Source organism: Eurosta solidaginis, unplaced genomic scaffold (genome assembly GCF_040869045.1).
Source record: "Eurosta solidaginis isolate ZX-2024a unplaced genomic scaffold, ASM4086904v1 ctg00001099.1, whole genome shotgun sequence".
Taxonomy (NCBI): domain Eukaryota; kingdom Metazoa; phylum Arthropoda; class Insecta; order Diptera; family Tephritidae; genus Eurosta; species Eurosta solidaginis.
This window is the reverse complement of record NW_027136968.1, coordinates 61991-81707: the sequence shown is the minus strand read 5'-3', so window position 1 is coordinate 81707 and position 19717 is coordinate 61991.

Sequence of the window (19717 nt, the reverse complement as noted above, 5' to 3'; positions counted from 1 at the left end):
ATGCTCTTTCGTAGATGTGCCATGCATCCACTTCTATCATTAATAAAGGAATGCGTTTTTCTCATTATGTGCAAGGTTTCAAATCTATGGCCATTTGGGGTGGTCATAAGTTCAATTGACCTTATGTTCGCTAACCTTATGTCACCACACCATCACATTAATGCATTGTCATCGAGCCTTGATACGTGTGCAAAGTCTCAATCAAACTTATGGCCATTCAAAGTGGTAATAAGGCCAATTGACCTTATGGCCGTTGACCTTATGTCACCACGCCATCACATTAATGCATTTCCATCGAGCCTTGATTCGCGTGCAAAGACTCAATCAAACTTATGGCCATTCAAAGTGGTAATAAGGCAAATTGACCTTATGGCCGTTGACCTTATGTCACCACACAATCACATTAAAGCATTGTCATCGAACCTTGATACATGTGCAAAGTCTCAATCAAACCTATGGCCATTCAAAGTGGTAATAAGGCCAATTGGCCTTATGCCGTTGACCCTATATCACCACACCATCACATTAATGCATTGTGATCGAGCCTTGATACGAGTGCAAAGTCTCAATCAAACTTATGGCCATTCGAAGTGGTAATAAGGCCAATTGACCTTATGGCCGTTGACCTTATGTCACCACACCATAACATTAATGCATTGTCATCGAACCTTGATACGTGTGCAAAGTCTCAATCAAAGTTATGGCCATTCAAAGAGTTAATAAGGCTAATTGACCTTATGGCCGTTGACCTTATGTCACCACACCATCACATTAAAGCATTGTCAGCGGTCCTTAATACGAGTGCAAAGTCTCAATCAAACTTATGGCCATTCAAACTGGTAATAAGGCCAATTGACCTTATGGCCGTTGACCTTATGTCACCACACCATCGCATTAATGCATTGTCATCGAACCTTGATACGTGTGCAAAGTTTCAATCAAACTTATGGCCATTCAAAGTGGTAATAAGGCCAATTGACCTTATGACGTTGAACCTATGTCACCACACCATCACATTAATTCTTTGTCATCAGCCCTTGATAAGTATGCAAAGTTTCAAATTAATCAGACTTCTAGAAACCGGTGAAAATTAAGCTTAAAGATTCCGTTACATAGATACAGGTCAAGCTAATAAAAACGTGTTAAAAAGGGCTCCAGTATGCTCTTTCGTAGATGTGCCATGCATCCACTTCTATCATTAATAAAGGAATGCGTTTTTCTCATTATGTGCAAGGTTTCAAATCTATGGCCATTTGGGGTGGTCATAAGTTCAATTGACCTTATGTCCGCTAAGCTTATGTCACCACACCATCACATTAATGCATTGTCATCGAGCCTTGATACGTGTGCAAAGTCTCAATCAAACTTATGGCCATTCAAAGTGGTAATAAGGCCAATTGACCTTAAGGCCGTTGACCTTGTGTCACCACACAATCACATTAAAGCATTGTCATCGAACCTTGATACGTGTGCAAAGTCTCAATCAAACCTATGGCCATTCAAAGTGGTAATAAGGCCAATTGGCCTTATGCCGTTGACCCTATGTCACCACACCATCACATTAATGCATTGTCATCGAGCCTTGATACGTGTGCAAAGTCTCAATCAAACTTATGGCCATTCGAAGTGGTAATAAAGCCAATTGACCTTATGGCCGTTGACCTTATGTCACCACACCATAACATTAATGCATTGTCATCAAACCTTGATACGTGTGCAAAGTCTCAATCAAAGTTATGGCCATTCAAAGTGGTAATAAGGCTAATTGACCTTATGGCCGTTGACCTTATGTCACCGCACCGCATTTTCATCGAGCCTTGATACGTTTGCAAAGTTCAATCAAACTTATGGCCATTCAAAGTGGTAACAAGGCCAATTGACCTTATGGCCGTTGACCTTATGTCACCCCACCATCACATTAATGCAGTGTCAACGAACCTTGATACGTGTGCAAAGTTTCAATAAAACTTATGGCCATTCAAAATGGTAATAAGGCCAATTGACCTTATGCCGTTGAACCTATGTCACCACACCATCACATTAATGCTTTGTCATCAGTCCTTGATACGTATGCAAAGTTTCAAATTAATCAGACTTCTAGAAACCGGTGAAAATTAAGCTCAAAGATTCCGTTACATAGATATAGGTCAAGCTAACAAAAGCGTGTTAAAAAGGGCTCCAGTATGCTCTTTCGTAGATGTGCCATGCATCCACTTCTATCATTTATAAAGGAATGCGTTTTTCGCATTATGTGCAAGGTTTCAAATTTAGGGCCATTTGGGGTAGTCATAAGTTCAATTGACCTTATGTCCGCTAACCTTATGTCACCCCACCATCACATGATTGCATTTTCATCGAGCCTTGATATGTGTGCAAAGTTTCAATCAAACTTATGGCCATTCAAAGAGGTAATAAGGCCAATTGACCTTATGTCACCACACCATCACATTAATGCATTGTCATCGAGCCTTGATACGTGTGCAAAGTTTCAATCAAACTTATGGCCATTCAAAGTGGTAATAAGGTCAATTGACCTTATGGCCGTTGACCTTATGTCACCACACCATCACATTAATGCATTGTCATAGAGCCTTGATACGTGTGCAAAGTCTCAATCAAACTTATGGTCATAAAAAGTGGTAATAAGGTCAATTGACTTTATGGCCGTTGACCTTATGTCACCGCACCATCACATTAATACAGTTTCATTGAGCCTTGATACGTGGGCTAAGTTTCAATCAAACTTATGGCCATTCAAAGTGGTAATAAGGCCAATTGACTATATGGCCGTTGACCTTATGTCACCAGACCATCACATTAATGCATTGTCATCAAGCCTTGATGCATGTGCAAAGTTTCAATCAAACCAGGCATGCTTAACCAACGAACCGATATCATTTCGTTACGATAATCAACGTTAATACACGAAACGAAGTCATTTCGTTTCGTTTATTAACGTTAAGAACGTGAAATTACCGTTAATTTGACGATCTTAACGTTAATAAACGAAACGAAGTCATTTCGTTTCGTTTATTAACGATAATTATCGTAACGAAATGATATCGGTTCGTTGGTTAAGCATGCCTGAATCAAACTTATGGCCGTTAAAAGTGGTAATAAGACCTATTGACCTTATGGCCGTTGACCTTATGTCACCACACCATCAATTTAATGCATTTTCATCGAGCCATGTGAGATCATGTGAAGTTGTAGTTGATGGGGTGTCCTCGTATTCTTTTATTGCCTTCTTTGGGGTTCCTCAGGGAAGTATATTGGGTCCGATTCTTTTTGTGATGTTCATCAATGATATTACTACTTGTTTTAAATATTCTAAATTTCTCTTGTATGCTGATGACATGAAGATTTTTAGCAAAATAACGTGTTCCTCTGACTCGACGAAACTTCAGAGTGATCTTGGCAATGTTGTAGCTTGGTGTCAGAAAAATATGCTTCCCTTAAATATTAAAAAATGCTCCCATGTCTCCTATTCCAAGTCCCGTGCTCTTATCCCTACTTCATATTTTATTGGTGGCTCACAACTAGACATTGTTTCTAAAATCACTGATCTTGGGGTGGTCTTTGATTCCAAGTTTACTTTTCATAGCCATCTTAACTATACCATAGCTAAGTCGTACTCTATGCTGGCTTTTGTCAGACGTTTCAGTTCAGATTTCTCCGATCCGTATACTTTAAAGACACTCTTCACTTCACTGGTACGCTCGAAACTAGAATATGCTGCTTTTATTTGGCGTCCGTATTATTCTTGTCATATTAGTCGATTGGAGAGAGTTCAGAAAATCTTTATTAAGTATGCTCTGCGACCCCTTCATTTTGAACTTCCGGTTCCCGCTTATGAGTCTAGATGTTTGCTTATCGGTCTTAAGACACTAAATTGTAGGAGAACCTTCTTATCTCTAACTTTCATTTTTAATTTGATATCTGGGGTGGTGGACTGCCCCTTTTTACTTGAACGTATTTTCTTTGTTATTCCTAATATTTGTTTAAGGAATCATGCCACATATTATGTGGGGCTGGCGAGGACTAATTATGCTGCCAATGCTCCTGTTGTCAGAGCTCTTAAAGAGTTTAATTTGCTTCCGAAGTCTTCAGTTTTGGATTTCTCCTTTTGTGAAAATAGGTTTAAAATGCTACTTAATGACCAGTTAAGTTAGTTGGTATTTGCCTACATTTGTAATTAGTCTGTAAGAAATGTAACAATTTCAAGATTAAATAAATAAATATATCTAAATATATCTAAAATATATCTAATTTGAAACTTTGCATACATATCAAGGCTTGATGACAATGCATTAATGTGATGGTGTGGTGACATAAGGTCTACGGCCATAAGGTCAATTGGCCTTATTACCACTTTGAATGGCCATAAGTTTGATTGAAACTTTGCACACTGACCAAGGCTCGATGACAATGCAATAGTGTAATGGTGGGGTGACATAAGGTTAACGGACATAACGTCAATTGAAATTATGACCACCCCAAATGGCCATAGATTTGAAACCTTGCACATATTGCGAAAAACGCATTCCTTTATTAATGATAGAAGTGGATGCATTGCACATCTACGAAAGAGCATACTGGAGCCCTTTTTAACACGCTTTTATTAGCTTGGCATGCATCTATGTAACGGAATCTTTGAGCTTAATTTTCACCGGTTTCTAGAAGACTGATTAATTTGAAACTTTGCATACGTATCAAGGACCGATGACAAAGAATGAATGTGATGGTGTGGTGATATAAGGTCAACGGCCATAAGGTCAATTGGCATTATTATTAAGTTTGATTGAAACTTTGCACACGTATCAAGGCTTGATGACAATGCAATAATGTGATGGTGGGCTGACATAAGGTGGCCATAAGGTCAATTGGCCTTATTACCACTTTGAACGGCCATAAGTTTGATTGAAACTTTGCACACATATCAAGGCTCGATGACAATGCATTAATGTGATGGTGTGTTGAAAAAGTCAACGGCCATAAGGTCAATTGGCCTTATTACCACTTTGAATGGCCATAAGTTTGATTGAAACTTTGCACACGTATCAAGGCTCGATGGCAAATGCAATAATGTGATGGTGGGGTGACATAAGGTTAACGGACATAAGGTCAATTGAACTTATGACCACCCCAAATGGCCATAGAATTGAAACCTCGCACATAATGCGAAAAATGCATTCCTTTATTAATGATAGAAGTGGATGCATGGCACATCTACGAAAGAGCATACTGGAGCCCTTTTTAACACGCTTTTATTAGCTTGGCCAGTATCTATGTAACGGAATCTTTGAACTTAATTTTCACCGGTTTCTAGAAGTCTGATTAATTTGAAACTTTGCATACGTATCAAGGGCCTATGACAATGCATTAATGTGATGGTGTGGTGGCATAAGGTCTACGGTCATAAGGTCAATTGGCCTTATTACCACTTCGAATGTAACGGAATCTTTGAGCTTAATTTTCACCGGTTGAAGCTTTGCATACGTATCAACGACCGATGATAAAGCATTAATGTGATGGTGTGGTGACAAATTCAACGGCCATAAGGTCAATTGGCCTTATTGTCACTTTGAATGGCCATAAGTTTGATTGAAATTTTGCACACGTATCAAGGCTTGATGACAATGCAATAATGTGATGGTGGGGTGACATAAGGTGGCCATAAGGTCAATTGGCCGTATTACCTCTTTGAACGGGCATAAGTTTGATTGAAACTTGCACACATATCAAGGCTCGATGACAATGCATTAATGTGATGGTGTGGTGACAAAGTCAACGGCCATAAGGTCAATTGGCCTTGTTACCACTTTGAACGGTCATAAATTTGATCGAAACTTTGCACACATATCAAGGCTCGATGGCAATGCATTAATGTGATGGTATGGTGACAAAGTCAACGGCCATAAGGTCAATTGGCCTTATTACCACTTTGAATGGCCATAAGTTTGATTGAAACTTTGCACACGTATCAAGGCTCGATGGAAAATGCATTAATGTGATGGTGTGGTGACATAAGGTCAACGGCCATAAGGTCAATTGGACTTATTATCACTTTGAATGGCCATAAGTTTGATTGAAACTTTGCACACGTATCAAGGCTCGACGACAATGCATTAATGTGATGGCGTGGTGACATAAGGTCAACGGCCATAAGGTCAACTCGCCTTATTACCACTTTGAATGGCCATAAGTTTGATTGAAATTTTGCACACGTATCAAGGCTCGATGACAATGCAATGATGTGATGGTGGGGTGACATAAGGTTAGCGGACATAAGGTCAATTGAATTTATGACCACCCCAAATGGCCATAGATTTGAAACCTTGCACATAATGCGAAAAACGCATTCCTTTATTAATGATATAAGTGGATGCATGGCACATCTACGAAAGAGCATACTGGAGCCTTTTTAACACGCTTTTATTAGCTTGGCCTGTATCTATGTAACGGAATCTTTGAGCTTAATTTTCACCGGTTTCTAGAAGTCTGATTAATTTGAAACTTTGCGTACGTATCAAGGGCCTATGACAATGCATTAATGTGATGGTGTGGTGACATAAGGTCTACGGCCATAAGGTCAATTGGCCTTATTACCACTTCGAATGGCCATACGTTTGATTGAAACTTTGCACACGTATCAAGGCTCGATGACAATGCATTAATGTGATGGTGTGGTGACATAAGGTGGCCATAAGGTCAATTGGCCTTATTACCACTTTGAACGGCCATAAGTTTGATTGAAACTTTGCACACATATCAAGGCTCGATGACAATGCATTAATATGAAGGTGTGGTGACATAAGGTCAACGGCCATAAGGTCAACTGGCCTTATTACAACTATGAATGGCCATAAGTTTGATTGAATCTTTGCACACGTATTAAGGCTCGATGACAATGCATTAATGTGATGTTGTGGTGACATAAGGTCAACAGCCATAAGGTCAATTGGCCTTATTACCACTTTGAATGGCCATAAGTTTGATTGAAACTTTGCACACGTATCAAGGCTCGATGAAAATACAATAGTGTGATGGTGGGGTGACATAATGTTAACGGACATAAGGTCAATTGAAGTTATGACCACCCCAAATGACCATAGATTTGAAACCTTGCACATAATGCGAAAAACGCATTCCTTTACTAATGATAGAACTGGATGCATTGCACATCTACGAAAGAGCATACTGGATCCCTTTTTTTATTAATTAACACGTTTTTATTAGCTTGGCCTGTATCTATCAATATATGTATGTAACGGGATCTTTGAGCTTAATTTTCACCGGTTTCTAGAAGTCTGATTAATTTGAAACTTTGCACACGTATCAAGGCTCGATGACAATGCATTAATGTGATGGTTTGGTGACATAAATTCAACGGCGATAAGGTCAATTGGCCTTATTACTACTTTGAGTGGCCATAAGTTTGATTGAAAATTTGCACACGTATCAAGGATCGATGGCAATGCATTAAAGTGATGGTGTGGCGACATAAGGTCAACGGCCATAAGGTCAATTGGCCTTATTACTACTTTGAATGGCCATTAGTTTGATTGAAACTTTGCACACGTATCAAGGCTCGATGAAAATGCATTAATGTGATGGTTTGGTGACATAAGGTCAATGGCCATAAGGTCAATTGGCCTTATTACTACTTTGATTGGCCATAAGTTTGATTGAAAATTTGCACACGTATCAAGGCTCGATGGCAATGCATTAATGTGATGGTGTGGAGACATAAGGTCAACGGCCATAAGGTCAATTGCCCTTAATACCACTTTGAATGGCCATAAGTTTGATTGAAACTTTGCACACGTATCAAGGCTCGATGACAATGCACTAATGTGATGGTGGGGTGATATAAGGTTAACGGACATAAGGTCAATTGAACTTATGACCCCCCCAAATGGCCATAGATTTGAAAACTTGCACAAAATGCGAAAAACGCATTCCTTCATTAATGGTAGAATTGGATGCATGGCACATCTACGAAAGAGCATACTGGAAACCTTTTTAACACGCTTTTATTAGCTTGGCCTGTGGTGTGGTGACACAAGGTCAACGGCCATAAGGTCAATTGGCCTTATTACCACATTGAACTTATGACCACCCCAAATGGCCATTGATTTGAAACCTTGCACATAATGCGAAAATCGCATTCCTTTATTAATGATAGAAGTGGATGCATTGCACATCTACGAAAGAGCATACTGAAGCCCTTTTTTTATTAATTAACACCTTTTTATTAGCTTGACCTGTATCTATGTATGTATGTATGTAAAGGGATCTTTGAGCTTAATTTTCACCGGTTTATAGAAGTCTGATTAATTTGAAATTTTGCTTACGTATCAAGGACCGATGACAATGCATTAATGTGATGGTCTGGTGACATAAGTTCAACGGTCATAAGGTCAATTGGCCTTATTATGACTTTGAATGGCACTTAGTTTGATTGAAACTTTGCACACGTATCAAGACTTGATGACAATGCAATAGTGTGATGGTCTGGTGACATAAGGTCAACGGACATAAGGTCAATTGGCCTTATTACGACTTTGAATGGCCATTAATTTGATTGAAACTTTGCACACGTATCAAGGCTCGATGACAATACATTAATTTGATGGTGTTGAGACATAAGGTTAACGGCCATAAGGTTAATTGGCCTTATTACCACTTTTAATGGCCATAAGTGTGATTGAAACTTTGCACACGTATCAAGGCTCGATGACAATACATTAATGTGAAGCTGTTGTGACATAAGGTCAACGGCCATAAGGTCAATTGGCCTTATTACCACTTTGAATGGACATAAGTTTGATTGAGACTTTACACATGTATCAAGGTTCGATGACAATGCATTAATGTGATGGTGTGGTGACATAAGGTCAACGGCCATAAGGTCAATTGGCCTTATTACCACATTGAACTTATGACCACCCCAAATGGCCATTGATTTGAAACCTTGCACATAATGCGAAAATCGCATTCCTTTATTAATGATAGAAGCGAATGCAAAGCACATCTACGAAAGAGCATACTGAAGCCCTTTTTTTATTAATTAACACCTTTTTATTAGCTTGACCTGTATCTATCTATGTATGTATGTAAAGGGATCTTTGAGCTTAATTTCCACCGGTTTATAGAAGTATGATTAATTTGAAATTTTGCTTACGTATCAAGCACCGATGACAATGCATTAATGTGATGGTCTGGTGACATAAGTTCAACGGCCATAAGGTCAATTGGCCTTATTATGACTTTGAATGGCCATTAGTTTGATTGAAACTTTGCACACGTATCAAGACTCGATCACAATGCAATAGGTTGATGGTGGGGCGACATAAGGTTAACGGACATAAGGTCAGTTGAACTTATGACCACCCCAAATGGCCATAGATTTGAAACCTTGCACATAATGCGAAAAACCTATTCCATTATTAATGATAAAAGTGGATGCATTGCACATCTACGAAAGAGCATACTGGAACCCTTTTTTATTAATTAAGACCTTTTTATTAGCTTGACTTGTATCTACCTATGTATGTATGTAACGGCATCTTTGAGCTTAATTTTCACCGGTTTCTGGAAGTCTGATTAATTTGAAACTTTGGCCTTATTACCACTTTGAATGGCCATAAGTTTGATTGAAACTTTGCACACGTATCAAGGCTCGGTGACAATGCATTAATGTGATGGCGTGGTGACACAAGGTCAACGGCCATAAGGTCAATTGGCCTTATTACCACTTTGAATGGCCATAAGTTTGATTGAAACTTTGCACAAGTATCAAGGCTCGATGACAATACATTAATTTGATGGTGTTGTGACATAAGGTTAACGGTCATAAGGTTTATTGGCCTTATTACCACTTTTAATGGCCATGAGTTTGATTGAAACTTTGCACACGTATAAAGGCTCGATGACAATGCATTAATGTGTGGTGACATAAGGTCACCGGCCATATGGTCAATTGGCCTTATTACCACTTTGGATGGCCATAAGTTTGATTGAAACTTTGCACACGTATCAAGGCTCGATGACAATGCAATAATGTGATGTTGTGGTGACATAAGGTTAGCGGACATAAGGTCAATTGAACTTATGACCATCCCAAATGGCCATATTAATGATATAAGTGGATGCATGGCACATCTACGAAAGAGCATACTGGAGCCATTTTTAACACGCTTTTATTTGCTTGGCCTGTATCTATGTAACGGAATCTTTGAGCTTAATTTTCACCGGTTTCTAGAAGTCTGATTAATTTGAAACTTTGGCCTTATTACCACTTTGAATGACCATAAGTTTGATTGAAACTCTGCACACGTCTCAAGGCTCGATGACAATGCATTAATGTGATGGAGTGGTTACATAAGTTCAACGGCCATAAGGTCAATTGGCCTTATTACCACTTTGAATGACCATAAGTTTGATTGAAACTCTGCACACGTCTCAAGGCTCGATGACAATGCATTAATGTGATGGTGTGGTTACATAAGGTCAACGGCCATAAGGTCAATTGGCCTTATTACCACTTTGAATGGCCATAAGTTTGATTGAAACTTTGCACACGTATCAAGGCTCGATGAACATGCATTAATGTGATGGTGTGGTGAAATAAGGTCAACGGCCATAAGGTCAATTGACCTTATTACCACTTTGAATGGCCATAAGTTTGATTGAAACCTTGCACACGTATCAAGGCTCGCTGACAATGCATTAGTGTGATGGTGTGGTGACATAAGGTCAACGGCCATAAAGTCAATTGGCCTTATTACCACCTTGAATGGCCATAAGTTTGATTGAAACTTTGCACACGTATCAAGGCTCGATGACAATGCATTAATGTGATGGTGTGGTGACATAAGGTCAACGGCCATAAGGTCAATTGACCTTATTATCACTTTGAATGGCCATAAGTTTGATTGAAACTTTGCACACTTATAAAGGCATTAATGTGATGGTGTGCTGACATAAGGTCAACGGCCATAAGGTCAATTAGCCTTATTACCACTTTGAATGGCCACAAGTTTGATTGAGACTTTGCACACGTCTCAAGGCTCGATGACAATGCATTAATGTGATGGTGTGGTTACATAAGTTCAACGGCCATAAGGTCAATTGGCCTTATTACCACTTTTAATGACCATAAGTTTGATTGAAACTCTGCACACGTCTCAAGGCTCGATGACAATGCATTAATGTGATGGTGTGGTTACATAAGGTCAACGGCCATAAGGTCAATTGGCCTTATTACCACTTTGAATGGCCATAAGTTTGATTGAAACTTTGCACACGTATCAAGGCTCGATGACAATGCATTAATGTGATGGTGTGGTGACATAAGGTCAACGGCCATAAGGTCAATTGGCATTATTATCACTTTGAATGGCCATAAGTTTGATTGAAACTTTGCACACGTATCAAGGCTTGATGACAATGCAATAATGTGATGGTGGGGTGACATAAGGTGGCCATAAGGTCAATTGGCCTTATTACCACTTTGAACGGCCATAAGTTTGATTGAAACTTTGCACACATATCAAGGCTCGATGACAATGCATTAATGTGATGGTGTGTTGAAAAAGTCAACGGCCATAAGGTCAATTGGCCTTATTACCACTTTGAATGGCCATAAGTTTGATTGAAACTTTGCACACGTATCAAGGCTCGATGGCAAATGCAATAATGTGATGGTGGGGTGACATAAGGTTAACGGACATAAGGTCAATTGAACTTATGACCACCCCAAATGGCCATAGAATTGAAACCTCGCACATAATGCGAAAAATGCATTCCTTTATTAATGATAGAAGTGGATGCATGGCACATCTACGAAAGAGCATACTGGAGCCCTTTTTAACACGCTTTTATTAGCTTGGCCAGTATCTATGTAACGGAATCTTTGAGCTTAATTTTCACCGGTTTCTAGAAGTCTGATTAATTTGAAACTTTGCATACGTATCAAGGGCCTATGACAATGCATTAATGTGATGGTGTGGTGGCATAAGGTCTACGGTCATAAGGTCAATTGGCCTTATTACCACTTCGAATGTAACGGAATCTTTGAGCTTAATTTTCACCGGTTGAAGCTTTGCATACGTATCAACGACCGATGATAAAGCATTAATGTGATGGTGTGGTGACAAATTCAACGGCCATAAGGTCAATTGGCCTTATTGTCACTTTGAATGGCCATAAGTTTGATTGAAATTTTGCACACGTATCAAGGCTTGATGACAATGCAATAATGTGATGGTGGGGTGACATAAGGTGGCCATAAGGTCAATTGGCCTTATTACCTCTTTGAACGGGCATAAGTTTGATTGAAACTTGCACACATATCAAGGCTCGATGACAATGCATTAATGTGATGGTGTGGTGACAAAGTCAACGGCCATAAGGTCAATTGGCCTTGTTACCACTTTGAACGGTCATAAATTTGATTGAAAATTTGCACACATATCAAGGCTCGATGGCAATGCATTAATGTGATGGTATGGTGACAAAGTCAACGGCCATAAGGTCAATTGGCCTTATTACCACTTTGAATGGCCATAAGTTTGATTGAAACTTTGCACACGTATCAAGGCTCGATGGAAAATGCATTAATGTGATGGTGTGGTGACATAAGGTCAACGGCCATAAGGTCAATTGGACTTATTATCACTTTGAATGGCCATAAGTTTGATTGAAACTTTGCACACGTATCAAGGCTCGACGACAATGCATTAATGTGATGGCGTGGTGACATAAGGTCAACGGCCATAAGGTCAACTCGCCTTATTACCACTTTGAATGGCCATAAGTTTGATTGAAATTTTGCACACGTATCAAGTCTCGATGACAATGCAATGATGTGATGGTGGGGTGACATAAGGTTAGCGGACATAAGGTCAATTGAACTTATGACCACCCCAAATGGCCATAGATTTGAAACCTTGCACATAATGCGAAAAACGCATTCCTTTATTAATGATATAAGTGGATGCATGGCACATCTACGAAAGAGCATACTGGAGCCCTTTTTAACACGCTTTTATTAGCTTGGCCTGTATCTATGTAACGGAATCTTTGAGCTTAATTTTCACCGGTTTCTAGAAGTCTGATTAATTTGAAACTTTGCGTACGTATCAAGGGCCTATGACAATGCATTAATGTGATGGTGTGGTGACATAAGGTCTACGGCCACAAGGTCAATTGGCCTTATTACCACTTCGAATGGCCATACGTTTGATTGAAACTTTGCACACGTATCAAGGCTCGATGACAATGCATTAATGTGATGGTGTGGTGACATAAGGTGGCCATAAGGTCAATTGGCCTTATTACCACTTTGAACGGCCATAAGTTTGATTGAAACTTTGCACACATATCAAGGCTCGATGACAATGCATTAATATGATGGTGTGGTGACATAAGGTCAACGGCCATAAGGTCAACTGGCCTTATTACAACTATGAATGGCCATAAGTTTGATTGAATCTTTGCACACGTATTAAGGCTCGATGACAATGCATTAATGTGATGTTGTGGTGACATAAGGTCAACAGCCGTATGGTCAATTGGCCTTATTACCACTTTGAATGGCCATAAGTTTGATTGAAACTTTGCACACGTATCAAGGCTCGATGAAAATACAATAGTGTGATGGTGGGGTGACATAATGTTAACGGACATAAGGTCAATTGAAGTTATGACCACCCCAAATGACCATAGATTTGAAACCTTGCACATAATGCGAAAAACGCATTCCTTTATTAATGATAGAACTGGATGCATTGCACATCTACGAAAGAGCATACTGGATCCCTTTTTTTATTAATTAACACGTTTGTATTAGCTTGGCCTGTATCTATCAATATATGTATGTAACGGGATCTTTGAGCTTAATTTTCACCAGTTTCTAGAAGTCTGATTAATTTGAAACTTTGCACACGTATCAAGGCTCGATGACAATGCATTAATGTGATGGTTTGGTGACATAAATTCAACGGCGATAAGGTCAATTGGCCTTATTACTACTTTGAGTGGCCATAAGTTTGAAAATTTGCACACGTATCAAGGCTCGATGGCAATGCATTAAAGTGATGGTGTGGCGACATAAGGTCAACGGCCATAAGGTCAATTGGCCTTATTACTACTTTGAATGGCCATTAGTTTGATTGAAACTTTGCACACGTATCAAGGCTCGATGAAAATGCATTAATGTGATGGTTTGGTGACATAAGGTCAATGGCCATAAGGTCAATTGGCCTTATTACTACTTTGATTGGCCATAAGTTTGATTGAAAATTTGCACACGTATCAAGGCTCGATGGCAATGCATTAATGTGATGGTGTGGAGACATAAGGTCAACGGCCATAAGGTCAATTGCCCTTAATACCACTTTGAATGGCCATAAGTTTGATTGAAACTTTGCACACGTATCAAGGCTCGATGACAATGCACTAATGTGATGGTGGGGTGATATTAGGTTAACGGACATAAGGTCAATTGAACTTATGACCCCCCAAATGGCCATAGATTTGAAAACTTGCACAAAATGCGAAAAACGCATTACTTCATTAATGGTAGAATTGGATGCATGGCACATCTACGAAAGAGCATACTGGAAACCTTTTTAACACGCTTTTATTAGCTTGGCCTGTATCTATGTAATGGAATCTTTGAGCTTAATTTTCATCGGTTTATAGAAGTCTGATTAATTTGAAATTTTGCTTACGTATCAAGGACCGATGACAATGCATTAATGTGATGTTGTGGTGACATAAGATCAACGGCCATAAGGTCAATTGGCCTTATTACCACTTTGAATGGCCATAAGTTTGATTGGAACTTTGCACACGTATCAAGGCTCGATGACAATGCATTAATGTGATGGTTTGGTGACATAAGGTTAACGGCCATAAGGTCAATTGGCCTTATTACCACTTTGGATAGCCATAAGTTTGATTGAAACTTTCCACACGTATCAAGGCTCGATGACAATGCATTAATCTGATGGTGTGGTGACATACGGTCAACGGCCATAAGGTCAATTGGCCTTATTACCACTTTGAATGGCCATAAGTTTGATTGAAACTTTGCACACGGACCGAGGCTCGATGACAATGCAATAGAGTAATGGTGGGGTGACATAAGGTTAACGGACATAAGGTCAATTGAACTTATGACCACCCCAAATGGCCATAGATTTGAAACCTTGCACATAATGCGAAAAACGCTTTCCTTTATTAATGATAGAAGTGGATGCATTGCACATCTACGAAAGAGCATACTGGAGCCCTATTTTTATTAATTAACACCTTTTTATTACCTTGACCTGTATCTATCTATGTATGTATGTAAAGGGATCTTTGAGCTTAATTTTCATCGGTTTATAGAAGTCTGATTAATTTGAAATTTTGCTTACGTATCAAGGACCGATGACAATGCATTAATGTGATGGTCTGGTGACATAAGTTCAACGGTCATAAGGTCAATTGGCCTTATTATGACTTTGAATGGCCATTCGTTTGATTGAAACTTTGCACACGTATCAATACTTGATGACAATGCAATAGTGTGATGGTGTGGTGACATAAGGTCAACGGTCATAAGGTCAATTGGCCTTATTACCACATTGAACTTATGACCACCCCAAATGGCCATTGATTTGAAACCTTGCACATAATGCGAAAATCGCATTCCTTTATTAATGATAGAAGTGGATGCATTGCACATATACGAAAGAGCATACTGAAGCCCTTTTTTTATTAATTAACACCTTTTTATTAGCTTGACCTGTATCTATCTATGTATGTATGTAAAGGGATCTTTGAGCTTAATTTTCATCGGTTTATAGAAGTCTGATTAATTTGAAATTTTGCTTACGTATCAAGGACCGATGACAATGCATTAATGTGATGGTCTGGTGACATAAGTTCAACGGTCATAAGGTCAATTGGCCTTATTATGACTTTGAATGGCACTTAGTTTGATTGAAACTTTGCACACGTATCAAGACTTGATGACAATGCAATAGTGTGATGGTCTGGTGACATAAGGTCAACGGACATAAGGTCAATTGGCCTTATTACGACTTTGAATGGCCATTAATTTGATTGAAACTTTGCACACGTATCAAGGCTCGATGACAATACATTAATTTGATGGTGTTGAGACATAAGGTTAACGGCCATAAGGTTAATTGGCCTTATTACCACTTTTAATGGCCATAAGTGTGATTGAAACTTTGCACACGTATCAAGGCTCGATGACAATACATTAATGTGAAGGTGTTGTGACATAAGGTCAACGGCCATAAGGTCAATTGGCCTTATTACCACTTTGAATGGCCATAAGTTTGATTGAGACTTTACACATGTATCAAGGTTCGATGACAATGCTTTAATGTGATGGTGTGGTGACATAAGGTCAACGGCCATAAGGTCAATTGGCCTTATTACCACATTGAACTTATGACCACCCCAAATGGCCATTGATTTGAAACCTTGCACATAATGCGAAAATCGCATTCCTTTATTAATGATAGAAGCGAATGCAAAGCACATCTACGAAAGAGCATACTGAAGCCCTTTTTTTATTAATTAACTCCTTTTTATTAACTTGACCTGTATCTATCTATGTATGTATGTAAAGGGATCTTTGAGCTTAATTTCCACCGGTTTATAGAAGTCTGATTAATTTGAAATTTTGCTTACGTATCAAGGACCGATGACAATGCATTAATGTGATGGTCTGGTGACATAAGTTCAACGGCCATAAGGTCAATTGGGCTTATTATGACTTTGAATGGTCATTAGTTTGATTGAAACTTTGCACACGTATCAAGACTCGATCACAATGCAATAGGTTGATGGTGGGGCGACATAAGGTTAACGGACATAAGGTCAATTGAACTTATGACCACCCCAAATGGCCATAGATTTGAAACCTTGCACATAATGCGAAAAACCTATTCCATTATTAATGATAAAAGTGGATGCATTGCACATCTACGAAAGAGCATACTGGAAACCTTTTTTATTAATTAAGACCTTTTTATTAGCTTGACCTGTATCTACCTATGTATGTATGTAACGGGATCTTTGAGCTTAATTTTCACCGGTTTCTGGAAGTCTGATTAATTTGAAACTTTGGCCTTATTACCACTTTGAATGGCCATAAGTTTGATTGAAACTTTGCACACGTATCAAGGCTCGGTGACAATGCATTAATGTGATGGCGTGGTGACACAAGGTCAACGGCCATAAGGTCAATTGGCCTTATTACCACTTTGAATGGCCATTAGTTTGATTGAAACTTTGCACACGTATCAAGGCTCGATGACAATACATTAATTTGATGGTGTTGTGACATAAGGTTAACGGTCATAAGGTTTATTGGCCTTATTACCACTTTTAATGGCCATGAGTTTGATTGAAACTTTGCACACGTATAAAGGCTCGATGACAATGCATTAATGTGTGGTGACATAAGGTCACCGGCCATATGGTCAATTGGCCTTATTACCACTTTGGATGGCCATAAGTTTGATTGAAACTTTGCACACGTATCAAGGCTCGATGACAATGCAATAATGTGATGTTGTGGTGACATAAGGTTAGCGGACATAAAGTCAATTGAACTTATGACCATCCCAAATGGCCATATTAATGATATAAGTGGATGCATGGCACATCTACGAAAGAGCATACTGGAGCCATTTTTAACACGCTTTTATTTGCTTGGCCTGTATCTATGTAACGGAATCTTTGAGCTTAATTTTCACCGGTTTCTAGAAGTCTGATTAATTTGAAACTTTGGCCTTATTACCACTTTGAATGACCATAAGTTTGATTGAAACTCTGCACACGTCTCAAGGCTCGATGACAATGCATTAATGTGATGGTGTGGTTACATAAGTTCAACGGTCATAAGGTCAATTGGCCTTATTACCACTTTGAATGACCATAAGTTTGATTGAAACTCTGCACACGTCTCAAGGCTCGATGACAATGCATTAATGTGATGGTGTGGTTACATAAGGTCAACGGCCATAAGGTCAATTGGCTTTATTACCACCTTGAATGGCCATAAGTTTGATTGAAACTTTGCACACGTATCAAGGCTCGATGAACATGCATTAATGTGATGGTGTGGTGAAATAAGGTCAACGGCCATAAGGTCAATTGACCTTATTACCACTTTGAATGGCCATAGGTTTGAGTGAAACCTTGCACACGTATCAAGGCTCGCTGACAATGCATTAGTGTGATGGTGTGGTGACATAAGGTCAACGGCCATAAGGTCAATTGGCCTTATTACCACCTTGAATGGCCATAAGTTTGATTGAAACTTTGCACACGTATCAAGGCTCGATGACAATGCATTAATGTGATGGTGTGGTGACATAAGGTCAACGGCCATAAGGTCAATTGACCTTATTATCACTTTGAATGGCCATAAGTTTGATTGAAACTTTGCACACGTATAAAGGCATTAATGTGATGGTGTGCTGACATAAGGTCAACGGCCATAAGGTCAATTAGCCTTATTACCACTTTGAATGGCCACAAGTTTGATTGAGACTTTGCACACGTCTCAAGGCTCGATGACAATGCATTAATGTGATGGTGTGGTTACATAAGTTCAACGGCCATAAGGTCAATTGGCCTTATTACCACTTTGAATGACCATAAGTTTGATTGAAACTCTGCACACGTCTCAAGGCTCGATGACAATGCATTAATGTGATGGTGTGGTTACATAAGGTCAACGGCCATAAGGTCAATTGGCCTTATTACCACTTTGAATGGCCATAAGTTTGATTGAAACTTTGCACACGTATCAAGGCTCGATGAACATGCATTAATGTGATGGTGTGGTGAAATAAGGTCAACGGCCATAAGGTCAATTGACCTTATTACCACTTTGAATGGCCATAAGTTTGATTGAAACCTTGCACACGTATCAAGGCTCGCTGACAATGCATTAGTGTGATGGTGTGGTGACATAAGGTCAACGGCCATAAGGTCAATTGGCCTTATTACCACTTTGAATGGCCATAAGTTTGATTGAAATTTTGCACACGTATCAAGGCTTGATGACAATGCATTAATGTAATGGTGGGGTGGCATAAGGTTAACGGATATAAGGTCAATTGAACTTATGGCCACCCCAAAATGCCATAGATTTGAAACCTTGCACAAAATGCGAAAAACGCATTCCTCTATTAATGATAGAAGTAGATGCATGGCACATCTACGAAAGAGCATACTGGAGACCTTTTTAGCACAATTTTATTAGCTCGGCCTGTATCTATGTAACGGAATCTTTGAGCTTACTTTTCACCGGTTTCTAGAAGTCTGATTAATTTGAAGCTTTGCATACGTATCAAGGACCGATGACAAAGCATTAATGTGATGGTGTGGTGTCATAAGGTCAACGGCCATTAGGTCAATTGGCATTATTACCACTTTGAATGGCCATAAGTTTGATTGAAACTTTGCACACGTATCAAGGTTCGATGACAATGCATTAATGTGATGGTGTGGTGACATAAGGTCAACGGCCATAAGTTTGATTGAAACTTTGCACACGTATCAAGGGTCGATGACAATGCAATAATGTGATGGTGGGGTGACATAAGGTTAACGGATATAAGGTCAATTGAACTTATGACCAACCCAAATGGCCATAGATTTGAAACTTTGC